Below are 20,915 nucleotides of genomic sequence, written 5' to 3'. Positions count from 1 at the left end.
CATCAAGATTCTATTTGTGGTGAGCAAAGCAAAAGCATGTCATTTTGTAGTTTCTCAATGGCCTTTCTGACTCATCAATCCTTTAAGAGCTATCTGAACATCATGTACATGCTAGGGATTTAACCGTACAGAGAGGCACTCCCCCAACTAAGTCCTCTTCCTGACAGCTGACAGTAGGAGTCAACCAGAAGGTCTCGGCTATACTGACTAATGATCAGCTCAATCTCAAAGATCAGAGGACCACAGCAGGTGGTGGTCACACTGAAGGAACATGTGGATGTGACTGATTTGACTTGCCATAGGCTTCATTGCAAGTAGCATATTAGCTCTGATATTTGGCGATGATACCAAGTACCTTTTGGTCATGGTGGGCAACTGTAATAGCAATAGGAGTGCAGTGGCAGCTTGGGAAGTTCTCAGTTCAGAGATAGTGGCAGCAGGGTGGGGTGTTGAGGGTGTCATACTACTGATTAGAAAGACATTACAGAAGACTTTTGCTGGCCCTGTGTACATCTGGTGCTGATTTGCAACTCTGTTGCCAGTAAGCAGTTCTGGGTCACAGTACCAGGCAGAGAAGAGTACTTGTAATCTGTCACAAGGGAATAGAGGTCTTGATTGCATTTGTAAAGTGAAGAGCAACCCTAGTGTTTGTGACTGAATGAAAGCCACGGACCTGGTCATAGTTCCAATGTCAAGAGAAGCACTAGTGCTTATGACTGGAGGGGAGCAGAAGGCCTTTTTAGGTAAAGACCAGAATATAGACCAGGAGAGTAGTAACCACATTATTCCCTGGATCATACCACTTTAGAAGCACAAAAGACTTGCAGAGGCCCAGAACGAACTCTGAAAATAGCAGCATGAAAAACCTGAAGCTTGGGACAATGCCTCCCCACCCCCTAGGTAAGCAGACCTCACCTTAAACATAAAATTCAAAGTAAAAATTATGCTTGAAAAATGAGCAAACAACATTTTTAAAAAGAACCTAAAAGGCTACTACCATGTAAAAATGGGGATAGTAATAGTACCTACCTCCCAAGGTTTTTGTGAAGATTAATTGATTATATTTATAAAGTGCTTAACACAATGCATGGCACATAGCCAGAGCTTAATAAATGTTTGTTTCCTTCTCTTCTTTTCCCCTAGTAAAGGCAGTGTGATTTAGTGTGTAGGGAGCCAGACTCAGAGTCAGGAAGACCTGGGTTCAATTTTTGCCTGTGACACATATTGGCTGTGATTCTGAGACCATCACCTAAAATCTCAATGTCCCAGGCAATTTTCTAACATGGAAAAGTATGGAAGAGGCCCAGATATGTTTCACTTTTATCTTCATATTCTCATTATCTATACAGTGCCTGATACATGGTAGGCATTTTTAAATGATTGTTGACTGATTAATTGAGGTTTATATTAGAGGAGGGAATTTTCTTAGATGGAGAATTTTTTGTATCAATAAAATACTAAATTCAGACCAAAACAACATACTAGCTATTTAATAGCTTCAATTCAATTTTACTCAGTAAGTCCTTATTAAGCACCTACTATATGTGAAGCATTATGCTAGTTGCTGGGGACAAAATGAAATCAAATAATTCCTATTCTCAATGAGCTTTAATTTTGCTGAGAGATACAAATAAGTAAATACAAGCTACATACAATATGAAGTAATCAGGGATAGCCAACCAACTAGGGAAAGGAGGAATCAGTATGGTCACCAATATAGGTGGAAATTAAGTTAAGTCTTAAACATGTCTAGGCATTTTACAAGGCAAAGATGGGAATATAGAGAATTCTAGGCACAGGAGAAAGGCTATTCAAAGCCATGGAGGTATAAGATAGAATTATATGAGTGGGAAACTAAATTTTCAACATGGAGAATTTTTTTTTTAGTTTAACCATTAAGTAAAAATTCTGTTCAATCCATTTAGAAGACAGTAAATTAGAAAAGGGAAATATATCACACAGGTCATGAATCATAGAGTAAAAGTACAATTTTTCAAGTCTTAGTAATTAAGCTGACTATCGCACCATTACTGATATAATTTGAAACTAATAAGCCAAGTAATTAGTATGCAAGAGGTCAGAGTTTTCAGCTCAAAAAGTTAAGGGTAAATGAGAACAAGACATTATATTGAGCATACAAGCAGAGCAGCACATGTGTGATGTAACTGAAAGATTACTTTTTGAAAAAAAAATCATCTTTTTATGATGTTGTTGTTCCTTAGCCAAAAAATGATGGTGTTGTTTTACGTGCTACACTCAATGAAACTCATTATAGGAACTGCCTATGTTATAAAGACAGAATGTGATATCTTTATCTCATCTACATATACACATATTGTGGGTGACATTGGCTTATATGTTCTATGTACATAAGTAAATCTTAGAATCATCATAGAGCCCTACAGGACCATATGAATTACTAGAGTATTTTTCTCACTTGGCAGATTAGGAAATTGAGACCCAGAGAGATGAAGAGATTTGTCTAAATCATATGTGCATGCATGCATTTATGTACATGAACGTACTGCTACAAGAGGGGCAGCAAGAACTAGTGTTTAAATAGTTTGCTTTGAAAAACAAATTTTCAAGTCCTGCCTCTGATTTCTTCTGACTCTATGACTCTGGACAAATCAATCACTTAAACATCAGTGTCCAGGTAATTTTTTAAGATCCTAAATTGCAAAACAGTCTACCATCTACATTTATGTAAGAGTTTCCACATAGGAAGCTTTGTACCCTCAAGGAAATCATGGGTCTAGTTGATTATTAAATGCAAGAGTGGTATATAAGAATCAATTATTGACTATAAGAGTAATAAAACTATCAATATATGATTGGACCTGTGGTTTCATTGATACAGAGAACTCCAGATAAGGAAACTGTCCCCATCAATATTGACGGGAAAATGCAGGTGAAGAAAAACAGATATACATGCCTACGTGCCCACACACAAGAAGACTTAGATTTGAGTTTTGTTCTCTCCTGCATATTAGTGAAATGGCAATTAGTAAATCATTTAACCATCAAATAACTAAAGTTAAAACTAAAAATTATAAATGAATTGATGACCTGCATTGAGGGAAATAATTGATACATGAGATGTTCCTTATGCCAATTTAATCACAGATCTTGATCAACATATACACATACATAAATACATATGTGCATAGCTGTATACATATATCCTGTGTATATGTGTGTATATATACACAAATACACATACACACATATATACACACATATAAGGTATTTGTGTATACTTATTATCATCTATAACTATAGTATGAAAACAGATACCATTATATCCATATTGTCTAAGAGCAACAGGGTTTTATAAACAAAACTATTTGTAAACTCAAAAGTATTATGTAACTATGGACCATTATAACTTCAGTAATTCAGCTGACCTCTGACAGCACTGATTTGGAGCCTCCCCTAATTTTCAAGGACAAATGATTCATTGCTTATCCTGTGTAATTCTTGTCCATTACGCTTCCTAAATTCTCCAAAAAACATCTACCCAACACAATGGAGGTTTTCTTCTAAGTCTTTTCACACATGCTCACAAAGCAATTCATGCTATTAACCTAGTGTTTCTTGTTATAGGATCATTTCATCTTTTATATCAATATATGTGTTCTATAGTGTTTATGATAGTACTTTTCAAACAGCATAATCATCATTGGAACTGTGCTACAACTTGATGACTTCCAATATGTGTTTCTCCATCATTTTTGTTACCAACAGAAATTTTGATTGTTTGAATAAAGTGGCATTCCAAGATCCATAACAGACTCTATTTAGTGGGAATTAGCTGGAACAAGACAAAATATTATATGACTTCTTTTACAGCATGAATATATGCTTCTTGAACATCTGACTTTAGCCAGATGAAATGGAACTGAGCTGATTTCCCCACCTTTACTTATTTGTCAATTGAGTATTGGATTTCTTGTTATATACATTTGTTTCATTATTTTTCTCCAATATGTTTTATTGCTGTAGTTAAAAATTATTTTACTCTAAGAAAATAGGGGGAAAAGTATCGTTAAGTATCTCTTAAAGAGCATACTTCAATGACTGTTAGGGCTATTATCATGATAGTCAGTGTGGGGAAATCAGGCTTTTCAAGGAACATTCAAGTCTACAAAGTATAAAACAATACCAAGAACTGACAAGCTATTATTGCAAAACAACCTAATGAATCTTCAGAAAATAAGCCAAGACCCTCAGAGGGACCTGGCAGCTGGAGGGGTTCTAAACAATTCATTTCTGTGATGGTGTAGACTTTATGTTGGAAGAACAGTAAAAAACAAACAACAACAACAACAAAAAAAAGGGGAAAAACCTAAATGTTGTTATTAAAAATGCTTATCATGGGAAAGCTAGTGCAATTTGATAAAAGGGAACTTTTACTGATGAAACACACTCTTCAATTGAAGGTTACATGAAAATTGTTTTCAGAAGAATTCCAGGTGAGCTTTAAGATCATCCTCTTCATTAGACACAACCAAAATAATCTGTTAGGGGTTTGTGTTCTTTTGTTTTCCATCAAGTGGGCCTGAAATGTTGTTTATTAGATACCAGTAAAAGAGCTAGTTTTATTGTGCACCAAAAGGCAATAAAAACATCATTTTTTATGACACTTGTTTATTTTTCCTTATAAGCATTCTGAAAAGTATAAGTAAAAAGGCAGTCATGGAAACGATTGCAGCTTATACGTGTACATCTGTTGGAAAGGGTAAAGAATTAGGAAAATTATACAAAGAACCTGAAAAAATTCCCAACATAAAGTCAACATGTGTGTTACCACTGGAAAACTTTCTCATAAATATGGGCAGAAGAGTGGCAAAAATTATGCATAAAAATAGGGTTAGAGATCAAGTAATTATGAAATGAAAAACTGAAAGTTTGTAGACTGCTCCAAAGTTATACTCTTAGACATTATGAATACTTTAATAAATAAGTAGGAAAATGCAAGATTTGACAATGAAGGATAGCACACACACACAAATATATACACAACCAAGAAAATTAGCTGTATCTTAATAGGCAGGTGATGATTGATTGCTTACATACAAGTTATTTCTAGATCATCTGCAGACATTTGACTAACTAGAACAGAACTCAAAATCAATGTCAAGTTCAAAGAAAAGGTAAAGAGGCTAATTTAAAGAAGACATTTAAAGAAGTCTCCCTAAATTGGTTCCAAACTCCATTCTCAGTCTTATTTCATATTACTTCATTCCAGTTTAGCCAGACCAGGAAAAAAACAAACAAACAACTAGATTTCCCCTTGAACTTAACATTCCATAAACTAGCCTTGCCTTCAAATTGGCCATTGTCTAGGGCTGGAATGTACTATTTCTTCATCTCTATCCATCAGAATGCTTATCTTCTTTCAGAGTTCAGTTTAGATGTCACCTCCTCCATAAAATCTTTGCTGTATACATCAGTTATACTCTTCTCTTCCTCAAATTTCCTTGGCTGTATGTGTTGTTTCACCTAGTACATGGTATGTTTCCCATTATCAGACAATGTTTCATTTTTGTCTTTGTATATGCCATTTCTAGCACAATACATCAACATACAGTTTGTGCTTAATTAATGTTAGTTGAGTTTAATTGAATTGAATTTAAACAAATTCACCCTGAAGAAGAAAAATTTAAAAATGTGATATAGTGTTAAGAACTTTGAGACTAGATTCAGAAGACTTCTGTGTGAATCTTGATTTTTCTACTTAATGTCTCTGAAAACTTGGGTATATTACTCACCTCTTAGACTCTATAATTGGATACCCAATTGACTTAGTTCTACTACATGTCAGACCTACCAAGCTCAAGTAATTAAACAGCTTCAGCATCCTTGAAAACTTTTATTGCTACGTATTTTGGAGAATGAACCTCTGATATGGTAAAAGCTTACTTTTAATGCTATCCTTAATTTTTATGAAGATTGGCAATTTTTATCAACAGTTTTTTCTATGATGATGATGATGTTCTTTGAGTATAAATTATTTGTTGAATTTTAGGGAAAATTTAGGTGTTTCTATTTGAAACGTGAGTATTTGTCATCTTTCAGTTAATGAAAGATAGTACACTTCTCCAGTGCATAATTCTGCCCACCTGACTGACTGTTTCTGGGTTTTCAGTAGCTGTTAAAATTTTACAAGCTGTAGTAATATGTAAAATTTTACCATTTTTTACATAATCTGCATAAATCAAAAGGTTCAGTTCCCTTAAAAATAAACATAAATCAATATTTATAAAAATAACCACATCTCATATAGTTATTTTAAAAGCTTCTGTCTCTATAAACAAATCCACCCAACTCATATATGTTTTTAATGCTTCTTTGTGAACATAAATCATGTGACTATCAATAATAGAGTGTCTTTTTTATTCCTCTTGAAGATCTCAAGTGTTCATATGTTCCATCCATAGGGAAACTTCTTTTACATTTAACAAACCCAGTGGAGTGTGTGTGCATGTGTGTGTGTGTGTGTGCGCGTGTTTTACTTAAATTATCTATGAGGTCAAAACTGAATTAAAGTGTTTTGAACTTTGGGCAACTTGTTCAGTAATATTAAATGACAATGATTTATTCTTTGTAACCTTTCTACTTTTTGTCATAGTCTTTGTAATTTTCAGCCAATATATTGTTTTCTTGCGTTTAAAAATGTTTTTATTCAATTAATAAACATGTTCAACAACCTATTGTTGTGAATACTTTATATAATGTGTATGAACAAGTAATTGGCTTATGTTTGAAGAGGACATTGAGCTTCTCATCTTTTGGGAGGAGATATGCGATGACTTCTGGTTTTTTGTTTTTCATTTTTTTTTCTTAAGCAAGATCAGGCTAATTTTTCCTTTCATATGCAGTCTTCCCCATTTGAATATAAGCTTCTCAAGACAAGGTACTGCTTTTATTTTTGCTTGTTGTATTCCTAGTATTTCTTATATTACCTGACAAATAGTAAGTTCTTAAAAATTGCTTGCTAACTTGCAAGGAGTACAAAGAAAAGCAGAATAGTCCAGGCCCTCAAGAAGGTAACATTTTAATGGAGAAAATAATATGTAAATAAGTACAAATATATTATATTCAAAAGATGAAAGGAAACAATTTTGTCTCTGATAATGATCTACTTCCAATATTAGTTTATTGGTTGAGTTGTCTAGAATATTATTTAATGTTTAATGATAATTCATATTACATTACCATTGCATGTACAGTATGTGCTATTATGTGTACATATATATATATATATATACATATTTCTATGTGCAATAGTATATAAATTGACTACAAAGTAAAAAAAACATGCCTATACTGATCACATGTATTGAGAGCAGCTACCTCACTGCCTCTGTAGAGTCCTTTTTCCATAATTTTATCCTCCAACAAGCTCCCAGTCGGTAAAAATTATTATAATGGCAGAAAGGTAGATATATCTAAATTCAAGTCAATGTAAAGTAAATGTAGAAGTGACCACAAAAGACATCAAAGATCGAGCATGTTCTGAATAATTGTGGGAAAATTTTAAATGCAATGTCATAACTTAGCAAGAGCTTTATCAATAGGGAAATCATTAAAATAGATAAATAAATTCATAAATGGTTGTATAAATAAGTAAGTATAAATACCGTATCAGGAATAAGTATCCAATAACAATCTTAAGAATATAATTGCAAAGCAATGTTGGTATGGTTTTGTTGTTTGTTTTTTGTTTGTTTGTTTTTAGCATGAAGGGAAATTGAAAGAATTATTCAATATGTGCCATATTCTTTTCCTCAGTTAAATCTCAGATGCTAAATCATCTTGGCTCCAAGATTTTCCTGACTGACCAATTCAGAGAGGCCACATCCTCTTGGTTAAAAACAATAGCACCTTGTATTTGACTGGAATTTAAAATTTGCCAAATATTTCTTACAATATCACTGTGAGGGCAATAGTGGAATCATTATTGTTTCCATTTAATAGTTGAGCAAATGGAATGTAGGAATTCAAATAATTTCTCCATATTATGTAACTATTTTATATCTAAGGCAGAATACAAATGCAGGTATAACTGCTAGTTCAGCATTTTTTCTCCTATGCAATATTACCTGTTTAAAAAGTGCTCTGTGTAATATATCATGGAATCACATAATAGTATGTAATAATAATCACTGTATATCATCCCTACCTTCTTATGGTGCTGAGTGGACCTGTGCACCCCCTGAGTTCTTTACTTTTAACATTCAGTTTATTTTGTGGTTGTGCTGCAAAGGTTCATTTTATTTTTTTTATCATCCATTCCAGTAAATAAAGCTCCATGAAGATGAGGTTTTTTTCTATAGGTTTGGATTAACATCCAAATATCTAGAGAATCAAGGACCCTTTCTCAGGACTACTTGGGGATGTTGGAAATCTAGGACTACTGAAGTCACTCTGAAATACTAATGTGAAAACTCAAATCACACTAAACCTACCAAATAAAACTTTTTCCTTGCATTTTTTAGTATCCGCATTTTTTTTGTCTTTACAAAATGAATGTACCCAGGCCATTTATATAAATCTTCAGTAGAGAAATATTTGTACCTGTCAAGATGAACAAACATTCCATATCTCTTCTATTGCTATGAATCTGCCAGCTGGCTTTTTATTCATTCACTGTGTTTCCATGTCTGATTTGTAAGAGCAACAAAATACATGATTGGATGCTATAATTATTATACCAACTATTTTCTACTGGAAGAAAGTTGAAAACTATTTCGTTTGTAGGAACTTTTGTTAACAAAGGAATTTGACAATAATAACTTTGAACAGAGAAAATTCTAGTTTAACATAAAATGAAATCTCCTTTAGGAGGGGAAAAATGTTGTAGACACATATCTCCTGATAGAGGATTGATTTGGAAGAATCTGCGACTAAGGCTACAGGCAGGCAAGTAAAAAGAAATATTTGTAAGGAATCAAAAAATTCCAGGCTATCAATGTACCTACTCAAAGAGTCATATGGATACTGGTGATTCTAAATGATATCAATCATCTATGACATATAACATTCAATATTTACTTGAACCTAGCAAAAATTACTTAGAAGAAAGTCATATAGTATATTTATCCATTTGGGCAAATTTCTGTTACGCAGCATGCAACAGAAAGTTTATATTTTAGACTTAGACTGGACATGAGATATTTGAATCCCTCTTTAATATGTGCTAGCTGTTTGTGTTCATGAAAATTACTTCCCTTCTTTCAATGTTTCCTCACCTACAAAATGGGGATAAAATGCCTATTAGTATCCTCCTACCAATATTGTTACTGTATTGTGTAAATATTCATTATGCATGCATATGTATAGGTGAATGCATATATGTATTTGTATGTATATAAAAGTGTATGTATATGCATGTGTTTGTATATATGTATGTATGCATGTATATACATATTTATACACATATTAATTGGAAACCCCCAAATTTCTTTTTTTTATAGGAAAAGAATGAAATACTAGCAGGAAGTTATAGTTAACTCATATTTTTAATTCATTTCATTGCACAAACAATTAGCTCTTATGACCATACACTTTCAAAAGGCATTTCATCTGTGAAAATAACAAGTGTAATACATACCACATTTCCCCCCTAAAAATCAATATCATTTTGCTTTTGAATAGATGAGCTGCTCTTAACTGCAAGAGAAATGTTTATAGATGTTAGAAAATCATGATAGACTAATGTTCTAATGTTGCACAATGAATAATTGATAGGTGATATGTGTGTATGTACATATATACATATACATAATGGGTGTAGGTATACATGTATACATATGTATATGTGTGGGTACACATATGTATGTGTATACATATGTACATGGAGAGAGAGACGGGGAGAGAGAGAGAGCCCAGATGGTACAATAAATGCAGAACCTCAGCTGAACTCTCACAACATTCCTCTTTAAACAACTTTAAATAATGCCTCAAGTCAAATTCTGGAACAACAGAGTCTGCAACAGGTGAGGGTGGGACATTTTTTCAGACTAAGACAATTAAGGAGATTGGCAAAAAAGGTCTGTGAGACCAGTGTGGTGGTCACCCCAGAGTGCAGCCCACATGACTGTAACACCAGCCTCATACTTTGGAGGTGGCAACAGCTTCCAGAGCTCTCAGCCCACACGATACAGTTCAGTATTGCAGTTCCAAAGTGAAGAACACTAGCACTTGAGGCCCTAAAGGAACAGGGACCCTAGTCAGAGTTCCAGTGTGCAGAAGAGTGCTTGAGGTCACTGACAAGGGAGAAGGGGGTCCTGGTCTTACCAAATCTTAAAGGAGCCCTAGTACTTGAAGCATAAGGAGAATAGAGCCCAGAGTCACAGATCAAGGGCCAAAAGTAGTAATAGCATTTGAAGCCAGAAGGGAGGAGGAGGCCTGGTCATAGGTTCAGGGTGTAGAAGAACACTTGTGGTCAATCACATGGGAGGAGAGGCCTTGGTCTCAGTTCTAAGGTGAAGATTAGCACTAGCATTGTGACTACAGAGGAACAAATTCCTTTCATGGGTAGTTATGAGAACAGATGAAAAGACCAATTACTTGTAGTTAAGAGTAGCTCATCTATTCAAAAGCAAAATGATACTGATTTTTAGGGGGGAAATGTGGTATGTATTACACTTGTTATTTTCACAGATGAAATACCTTTTGAAAGTGTATGGTCATTCTAATTGTTTGTGCAATGAAAAAAATTAAAAATATGAGTAAACAATAACTTCCTGCTAGTATTTCATTCTTTTCCTATTAAAAAAAGAAGTTTGGGGGTTTCCAATTAATACATGTATAAATATGTACATACATGCATGCATACCTCTCCTGAGATCATACCAATTTGGAAGCAATACAAACTTACAGAACCACAGAACTAGCTCCAAAAGCAGCAGCACAAAAACCTGAAGCTTGGGACAGTGCTCCTCCAGAGCAGAGCCTAATTTTAATATAAAGTTAAAAGCCAAGAAATTGTCCAGGAAAATCAACAACAAACAACAAAAAAGGAATGACAAGGAGATGATGATACAAGCTCAGAAGAAAACTATGTCAAAATAGTTACAAGAAAAAAAAATAAAATAAAATAAAAATTGCACACAAAAATTCCAGGAAGAGCTCAAAAAAGATTAATAAAATCAAAAAAGGGAAGTAGAAAAATTGGGAAAGTCATGATAAAAGATTCAATAGCTTATTAAAAGAGGCACAAAAAATAGTGAACAAAGTAACACCTTAAAAAAAAAAAACAGCATTGGCCAAATGATAAAAGAGGCAAAAAAAAAAATCCATTGAAGAGAAGAACTCCTTAAAAAGCATTATTGACAAAATAGAAAAAAAAGAGAAAAATTCACTGAAGAAAATAATTCCTTAAAAAATAGAATTGACAAAAAAGAAAAAGAGGTACAAAGCTCACTGAAGAAAATAATTCCTTATAAATTAGAATTGGGTGAGTAGAAATTAATGACTCCATGATACATCAAAAAACAATAAAATGAAGTCATAAAATGACAAAAATTGGAGAAAATATGAAATATTTCATTGGAAAAACAACTGACCTGGAAAATAAATTAAGAAGAGACAATTTAAGAATTATTAGACTACCATGAATTATTAAACTAGTCATGATCAAAAATAAAAGAACTTAGAAATCAAATTTTAAGAAATTATAAAGGAAACTTGCCCTTAAAAAATAATGGCAAGGAGATTAAAACAACACACACAAAGATCATACAGCATAACCAGGTGGGATTTGTATTGGGAATGCAGGGCTGGTTCAATATTAGGAAAATTATCACCATAATTGTCCATATCAATAACAAAAATCACATGATTATCTTAATAGACACATAAAAAAAAAACTTGACAAAATGCAATACTCATTCCTATTAAAAACCCTGGAAAGCATAGAGATCAATGGAACTTTCTTCAAAATGGTAAGCAGGATCCACCTAAAACCATGAGCAAGCATTATTAGTGACTAGGATAAACTTGAAGCCTTCCCAATAAGATGATGGGTGAAACAAAGATTCCCATCATCACCACCATTATACAATATTATGCTAGAAATGCTAGCTATAGCAATAAGACAAGAGAAAAATTAAGGAATAAAAATAGTCAATGATGAAACAAAACTTTCACTCTTTGCAGAAAAATGGTAGTGTACTTGAAGGATCCTACAGAATCATCTAAAAACTAGTTGAGATTATTGACAACTTGAGCAAATTTGAAGTATATAAAATAAACCCACATAAATCATCAGCATTTCTACATATTACCAACAAAATCTAGCAGGAAGAGATGTATATTTATATGGAAAAAAACTTTAAATCACTATTAATTAGAGAAATGTAAATTAAAATAACTGAGGTACCACCTCACACCTTTTCAGGTTGGCTGATAGGACAAAAAAAAATTACAAATACTGGAAGTATTGGAAACATAGAGTCACTGTTGGTAGAGTTGTTAACTGATCCAATTATTCTTGAGAGCAATTTAACTATGCCCAAAGTGCTACAAAACTGTCTATACCCTCTGACCTAGTAATACCACTACTAAGTCTGTATCCCAAAGAAATCAAAGAAAAGGAGAAAAGACCAATTTGTACATAAATATATTTATAGCATCTCTTTTTATGGTGGCAAAGAATCAGAAATTGAGGGGATGCCCATCAATCAGGAATAGTTGAACAAGTTGTGGTACATGATTGTGATAGAATACTATTGTGCTATAAGAAACGGTGAGTAGGATAGTTTTAGAAACCTAGGAAAATTGGCATGAACTGATTCAAAATGGCATGAGCAAAACTAGGAGAAAATTGTACATAGTAACAGAAATCATTTCTGATGATCAACCGTGAATGAATTAGCTATGTGGATTGATTCTGAAGGACTTATGATGAAAAATGCTCTCCATCTCCAGAGAAAGATCTGATAATTCTGAATGCATATTGAAGCATAGTTTTTCACTTTATTTTCCTAGTTTTTCTTTCAACATGACTAACATGAAAATATGATTTGCATGATTTTACATGTTTAATTGATATCACATTTTTTCCTTCACAATAGATGGAGGAGGGCTTAAAAGGAGGGAGAGAATTAGGAATTCAAAATTTTTAAATACATTAATGTTAAAAATAATAAATTCAAAAAATATATGATCAAGTTGCAATTATTTGATGAATTCTATTTTATCAAAAATGGTGTCATACTTTTTACAGAAAGCAATAATAGCTGATGTTTAAATTCACCTTTATGATTTTTACAAAATACTTTTCACAAATCATTTTATTTAATCCTTACTACCACTTTCTGAGGTAGGCACACTGTAAGTGTTCTCTACCCTGTTTTGCAGGCCAGGAAACCAAATCTCAGAGACAAATTAGGAAATTGAAATCTGATTGACTAACCTCAGAGATTAATTACTTCTATAATGAATCCTTTGCATATGTGTGTCCAAATGATTTCTATAATCTCATAATCTCATAGAGGAGTAGAGAGAAGAAAGCTAAGGGACTTTTACTCTCTCTCTCTCTCTCTCTCTCTCTCTCTCTCTCTCTCACTTTCTTTCTCTCATTTTGTTCATTCTCAGAGAGTACTTGGAGTCCAGGCTAGGAGTGTTCTATAATTCCCCCACATCCCATGTGTTTCTTTTAAGCTCAATATGTTTAATAATAGTTTCTGCAGTCAGCTACATGAGATGTTTTCCTTCTTGAAGGAATAAATCAGTAGCATCTCAGGAACATTTTGTCCTGAGCTCTCTTAGGACTCGTCTCCAATTTCTCTCATTATACCTGAACATTCATCTGAGACTTTATTCTGACTTATTTTTAACCATCTGTGCTACCTCATTAAACCTGAAATGTATCTATATTTAGCTCTTCAAAATCTCAAAGAAAAACCTTTGCTCCCGGAAAGATGTGAATCAGAGACTTTCTAGAAGATAGACCTTCTTTTCTCAGAAGCTTTACATCTTCCAATGAAATCCTGAAATCCATTTACAGTATGACATAAAGCACATGGAATGAGTTTCTAGGGATGCATTTTCAGTATGAAACACATATTCAAGTATAATCACAAATTCCCTGAAAGGGATTATGTAAGTGAAAGGAGGGATGAGGTGAAAAGAGGGAGGAGAAATCAGAGACAGAAAAAGATAGAGAGAGAGAGAGAGAAAAAAGAATGCATAAAAATCTATCTTTGAAATAATTCGTAATGATTTAAAATTTTGTATGCCATTGTATTCCTCCTCCCCATCTCCATTAGTCTGTTTACCTCTGAGTTGAATCGCTGTGTTTCTATTTAGGAACATTTATTTTCTTTGACTATACTCTAAAATTTCAATGCCATTAACTGTGACATTGAAATCAATGCCATTAATCTTGGCTCTGAACCCAGAATTTCAACAATGTAAGCTTACTATTTCTGTTGCTGCTTTTGCATCTTTGAAGGATGATAGTATTCAAACTCACAGGGCATCAAGGTTAGAGAGGGCTATGGTATTCCTGAAATGGGGCATGACCAGTGGCAATGTAAATCTGTCATCTCATCACACATACATGACCTCAGTAGCCGTATGTGCCACAGAAAGCCTGAGGAGAATATCTAGCCTGAGGCCAGTCAATAGTTCTCATTCATCCCACTCAAGGAGTTCAGCAGCTGCTACCCAACCTAGAGGAATTGTGCCTCAAGCCAAATAAAAATTTAGCTGGAGGGAAAAATCATTAAAAATGAATAGCTATGCCACATATATTTTTCTAGGGGTGGGTAGTAATGAATCATTGCTCAAAAATGACAAACAGAATCAAATAAACCAAGTGTCACTCCTTGCTCTATTAGCTATCTTCCACAAATCCATACCTCTGAATCTTTTGAATGTCAAAGGAAAAGCCCTGTGAACCATAGTGATACCGCAGAAGGAAATTTGGTCACACTTAGAGGTCATCTATAAATTACCAAGCTACTTAAATCATATTTATTCAAGAGGTTGAACTAAGCATGGCATTGAGGCATACACCTGAAGATAAAGGTAAGACTGAGCTGTGAAATGAAGGAGGCCATTTGTTCTAGAGACATCTTGAAGCCGAATATCCAGACTCAGGGAAGGTCAGAGAGATCATCTTTTTCCTCAGCTTCTTCACTCACTGCCTGTCTATCCATAAACACTAAACTATAGTGTGCTCTCTCATTGCCCAAACATCTCCAGTAAACTGAATTTCGCCTCAACCAAAAATATAGAAGAAATATATGAATTAAAAGTAAAGCAAAGAACTTAATCTGTACCTAAATTTTAGGAATTTTCCTCACTGGAGGCTTAGAATGATTTTGACTTAATTCATAACTCTTTATAAATTTCCTGTACCTCATTAAAGGTTTAAAATATCCCGAGGAGATGAACCCCAGAGCCTTTTTTTTCTGCTGTTCAGTCATTTCAGTTGTGTCTGACTCTTTATGACACCTTTTGGGGTTTTCCTGGCAAAGATAATGGAGTGGTTTGCCATTTCCTTCTCCTGTTCATTTTATAGATGAGCAAATTGAGCAAACATGATTCAGTGTCATACCCTGGGTCACACAGTTGATAGGTGTGTAAGGCTGGATTTGAACTTAGGTCATCCTGAATCCAGGCCCTGCTCTTTATCCACTGTGCAATCTAATTGCCCAAGATGTAAACCTTTGAGGTCATTGTATTTCACTCTAGGCTGAAAAGAAAGTAATTATTGCAACAGGATGCCACAGAAATAGTGTTCTGGATATTTTGCAGAGCTCCTACTAATTTTGTAAAATAAATGAATATAAATTTTGCAAAATGATTAAAAGATTTTTTTTCAATCTAATGGAAAAGTGTTTGGATTAATTTTCTCACATGTCTACAAAACAGCCTTCTCTAGATTTCTCACAACCAACCCCTCAAATCTCCAAGTCCAACACCACAGTGTTGCCCAGCTGGGCATTCAGCTGGGCATTAGCATTCAGAAACCTGTTAAAATTTTCTAAGTCTCTATGTTTAGAAAAAAATCTTGTTATATTTAAGCATGGGGTTCTAAGGGATAATAAGAATGACAGATAATATTCAGTCACACTACAGTAAAAGATAATAATATTCAGCAAATACAATCTTGAACTTGACATTAGGTAATATCCAAAGATTTAAGTACTCTTCTGGTTTTGAGCCAACAAACTCTTTCACTGTACCCTTAAGAGTTCTATTTTTAAATTTCCATAGAAGGAAATCTAGAATTACATTTTAATTAAATAATAATTGAAACCTGTTATTAAAATGCCTAGCACCCAAACTTTAAGATATATATGTATTATACATATAGATATATATATGTACAGACTTTAATGACAGATGTACTTGATTTTCTAAAAATAGTGAAACTTAACAGCTTTACTGAAATTTTTAAAGTGATTTTCCAGCCACATAGTTGTTTTTCTCAATAAAAATCATCGGAATTATGCCTCTCCCCATACATAACATACATTCACAAAAATAAGATCTCTAAAGCTGGAAAGTTTATTCCCATATTGCATTTAAAATTTATTTCTCCATGACAGAAAGATCTATAAAATGCATATTATCACATAGAAGGAAAAAAAAACATACCTTAAAAATTAAAGTTTGTTTTTTTTTTCACACTGAATAATACTAATCTGATTGGACACTGACATAATTGCCTAACTGGGTACCTAAAGACTCAGTTCTTATCCTGCTTTAGAGACACACTAGGTTGTGTGACCCAAATCATTACCCTATAATAGCCTTAGTTTTCTCATCTGTAAAATGAAAATAATAACTCCCAGAGTTGTGAGAATAAAATGAAATAATACTTGTAAAGCATTTTGCAAATGTGAAAATGCTATGTAAATCCTACAAATTGTAATTGAGCTCATATGTTGATCTAATTTTAAGATTCATCATGAATTTTGAGAGTGGAGTAATTCGGTTTGGGGCTGTTACCCAGCATTAATTTTAAAGATATGACATTTTAGGCATTTCTTCCGTATTCTTTTCCTTTCTAGTCAAAGTGGTACGTTGATAAATATCATGCATAAGACAAGCCATAGGTGGGTGGTTGTATAACCTGGACTTTTATTTTTATTGCAAATATTTATAAAGCATAATACTTTGACCCAAAGTGGTTACTCTACATGGTGATATTTTTTTCCATCATATTTTGCAATTTGGGGTAATTGAAAATTACAAAGAATTGAAATGCCTTCTTTTGTGTTCAAATGTAGAGATGGAGACATTAAAATTTGATTTATTTCCTTTGATAATGCCAATTGATTTATTGATAATGCCAATTCCTCTAATTCCCTGCCCCTTGGTAAACCTGGTAAATGACAATTTTTAAAGGTCATTCATTCTAAGAAAATATTGCTAATGATACTTCTTCTTCATTCTATGGCATCATACTTTACCAACATAGAAACTACTTTTAAAATTTTATAAAAACACATTTTCTTATTATGTGTCCAGAAATTACTTCGTTACTCATTTTTCTCTTGCCCTCTTTCTCAATTTAACATTCCTAACAGCATTTTGAATGACAAATTAGGAAAATAAACCAAAAGCATATTTCTCATTTCTGAGAAGAGCTGCAACAAAATCATCTTTGATTAATGTGGCAAATACAATTCTTAATCAGAGTTAAATTCACTTCTCCCGCAAGACAAGCTCCTGCCTTTCTATCATAGATAGAGAAATGTGAAATTGCTACCACATTCCTATAAATTCCAACTAATTTTCTACTGAACACACACAAAAATCTCCCACTACTATTTTAAAATAATCCTAAATGCTGGAGATAAATGAACCTTATTCATACTACATTAATGATAATGCAGAAGAGGAAAACTCATTCCCTATTATCTACCCAAGTGGCAAATTCAACTTTCATGCCAGCTGTAGCAACTGGTGCTCAAAGGCCTTTTTCCCTTCTGTATATAAAAAGCTTCCCTCCATTGCAATCATCCTCTCCACTCATGCTCATTAAATCTTGTGTAGAAGCATTTACAAGGACTCCAATTCAATTCCCAAATTAACAGTTTATTATATACACAAACTACAGGATTCCAACCTATAACAAATCCCAGGAAACAAAGCAATTCAACTATGACATTATTGGAAGAAGCTTCCGCAATTAAAAGATAATCTAAACAGTCAAAGGCATAAAAAAAAAGAAAAGAACAGAAAAGAAAAGAAAAGAAGAAAACCTCTCATTTACATATTCTTCTCTCTTTCTTGGCACCATCTATTACAAACAGTAAGTGTAGCAACTGCTCCAAATGGACAATACACATCTCTTAGATAAACAGTACCTTAGATTACTACCAGGTCTGGATTAAGACAAATGTTTATAATCTTCATTTTTAAAACAAATACAATTTCAGGATACAGAAACATCTTTGTCACAGTGTGAAGGTACTAGCATGATTGAATCCACTTAAAGGCACCAGTGCCATTAAATGTATTTCAGGAGATAATCAGATTTCCCATTTGAAGGAGACTAGACAGAACAGCTAATGAGGAAAGTTAGAACAAATAAAGCAATCATAATCATAGGGGACTTCAACGACAACAACAACAACAACAACTGCTCAGTAACAAGTGTGCCGCAGGTGGGGTTTTTGTAAATCTTTTCTATCTTCTTAGCTTTCTGAAATACAGCTTCTTTGTGGAATGTTAGCAGGTTAAGAAAGACACCAGGGTCAGTGTTGTCAGAAGACAAGTTAGGTAAGCTCCATGGGCTTCATAACCAGGATGGAGGTGAAAATTTTTTCTCCAAATGTTAGGGGACAGAGAAGTAACAAAAAATGCTTAATCAGCACCACCCAGTCTCTCTCCCATCTGAACTCAAAGGAAAGATGAAAATAAAATTTCGCTTTGCTCCCATTAATTAAATAGTGAATATAAAGCAAATTGGTCCTCTCCATGTGTCAAATGGAAGTTTAATCTAGATTGTGTTTGAGAGAAAAGGACATAGAGTAATTGAGTATCGTTCCGCTTAGAGGAAAGACTAGACAGAGGGCATTTAGAAAAGTCCACTCAAAAGTAGAAAGCTGGTCATACGTTCTCTTGAGATCTGAGAAGGCAGTTGAAATTCATTCTTAAGAGAATCATTCCAAGTAATACTTTACTGAATGTCTTCTCTTTGTTCCTTCCTATACACAAAATTACAAACTGTTCCTGCTCATAGGCCTGTGATTGAACCGTAGGTAACACATAAATATACAAAATGCATAATAAATAAGCTCTTTATACTCAATGGTGTTATTAGCATAGTATCTTACTAAAATGATGCATAGAGTAATAATGCAGATATGAATATCCTAGTCATAATAAACTATATAATCTGATGAAATGCAAATTAATAGAAAAAATACATTATATAAGCTATATCGATATACACACAAAATTATCATCTTGATAGACTGACTATAGAGACTACAAATCATTTGGAAAGTACTTAATTCAATATAAACTGGGCCAAGGGTAAAGCATTTACCTCACAGAGTTATTATGAGGCACAATAGAGAACATGTTCTATCTGTAAAGCATTTTGCAAACTTGAAAGTACTCTATAAATACTATCCGAATACTGGCCATCTCCAGAACATAAGTAAATATTAAAACCAATATAGTAAGATACTTGAATTTTATTTTTCAATCAGTAATTCATAAGCAGCTAGATGGCACAGTGCTTAGAGTACTAGGCCTGGAGTCAGGAAGACCTGAGTTCAAATCTAGCCTGAGATACTTACTAGCTGTATGACTCCAGGCAAACCACTGAACCCTATCTGCCTCAGTTTCCTCATCTGTAAAATGAGCTGAAGAAGGAAACAGCAAACCATTTCAGGATCTTTGCCAAAAAATCCCCAAATGGTATCAGAAAGAGTCTGACATGACCAACAACTAAATAACAATAACAATTCATAACATGTTACAAATATAGAACAAAGATTATCACAATCATCTGGGTATCTTCAATATTACTATTATGTTGGTTTGAATAGCAGCAACGAGAACGGTGGGATTGAAAGACATCTTTGGGTGTTACGCAAATAATAAGCCTCGTTCAAAACAGGTAACAAGACCAAACTCCAGTACAGTAGTTCCTGAGATTTCAGACGACTTTAGAAATGGGTGTGCTGGTGAATCAGATGGATTGCATTTTCCTCACAAATTCTGGAGTGTACATCATAACATAACATTTTGAGGACTTATCATTTTTTTTTATTCATCTTCTTTTATATATTTAATTTATAGGCAAGTCACTCAAATTCTCAGTGTAGGCAACCCTCTACAATTCTGAGCTGAAGAGAAGTTACTAACCTGGATTGGTTGAGGAAGTATCCTTATCTGAGAGTTGCCTATGTCATTAAAACCACAGGGCAAGTTCCTATAACTTGATCCTCTATAGTTGCAAGAAAGAATAAAATTATTTTGGTCATAAGAAAATGTTCCCATTTGAAAAAACTGGAAGTCAATAGAGAATTATGATTTAATCAATTCAAATTGTTTAAAGAAAAGTTTCCTATTTTTCTCTAAACAAGTCTACTCTTCTTCACACATAGAAGGTATTAAGTAAATCTATTACATGAAGTCAGGAATGCATGTGTAAGGTATAAATGACTGAATTTCCTTGGGGATTCTTAATACCTAACATTTATGTAATATTTACTATGTGCCAAGCACTGTGATAAGCATTTTACAATTATTATCTTATTTTATCCTCATAACAACTCTAGGAGGTGGGTGTTATTAACATCATTTTACAGATGAGGAAACTGAGGCAAACAGTGGTTAAGTGACTTCCCCAGGGTCACACAGCTAGGAAATGTCTGAGGCCAGATTTAAACTCAATCTTCCTGATTCCAGGGCCAGGTCTCTAC

The sequence above is a fragment of the Phascolarctos cinereus genome, unplaced genomic scaffold, assembly GCF_003287225.1.
Source record: "Phascolarctos cinereus isolate Bilbo 61053 unplaced genomic scaffold, phaCin_HiC Scaffold_726;HRSCAF=1367, whole genome shotgun sequence".
In the NCBI taxonomy this organism is placed as follows: Eukaryota; Metazoa; Chordata; class Mammalia; order Diprotodontia; family Phascolarctidae; genus Phascolarctos; species Phascolarctos cinereus.
Note: the sequence above shows the minus strand (reverse complement) of the source record.